The 380-nt window shown below is 50.0% G+C and overlaps 1 gene segment (V, D, J or C); it reads left to right on the plus strand.

Moving 5' to 3' along the window:
* The window catches only part of LOC105309523, a gene marked incomplete at its 5' end in the record, with an annotated part of 1233 nt that overhangs the window by 394 nt on the left and 459 nt on the right, over positions 1 to 380 (plus strand).

A 380-nucleotide genomic window follows, 5' to 3' on the forward strand; every position in this document is an offset into this window, starting at 1 on the left:
ATTCACCTGTAAATCTTGGAGTTGGAGGTTCAAACAGAGTCATTTGGCTGGCTATAGATAAGACAAGTTAGAGAAGGCATTGTGAGTTGGTGACACCTGAAGGGGGGCTCTAGAGGCAAAAATCTGCAGCCTAAGTCAATAATAATTGAGTTCAGTCCGGCCTGAATCACCTGCCAGAAATGAAGCCTTCTTTTGTGAAGGGAGCTCCTGAGTTGAGGCTGGAGGCTCATTCAGTGATGTCACTGACTGACACGTCTTGTGGAGGTAAAATATCCCAAAATGCATTTCTCTGCTCGTGCTCACAGGGGCTCTGGGCTGGGCTGTTCCACAGCTGCCGACCTTGCCATGGCCAGCAGGCTCCTCTGCTGTGCGGTGCTTTG

Source organism: Pteropus vampyrus, unplaced genomic scaffold (assembly GCF_000151845.1).
Source record: "Pteropus vampyrus isolate Shadow unplaced genomic scaffold, Pvam_2.0 Scaffold760, whole genome shotgun sequence".
NCBI classification, from domain to species: domain Eukaryota; kingdom Metazoa; phylum Chordata; class Mammalia; order Chiroptera; family Pteropodidae; genus Pteropus; species Pteropus vampyrus.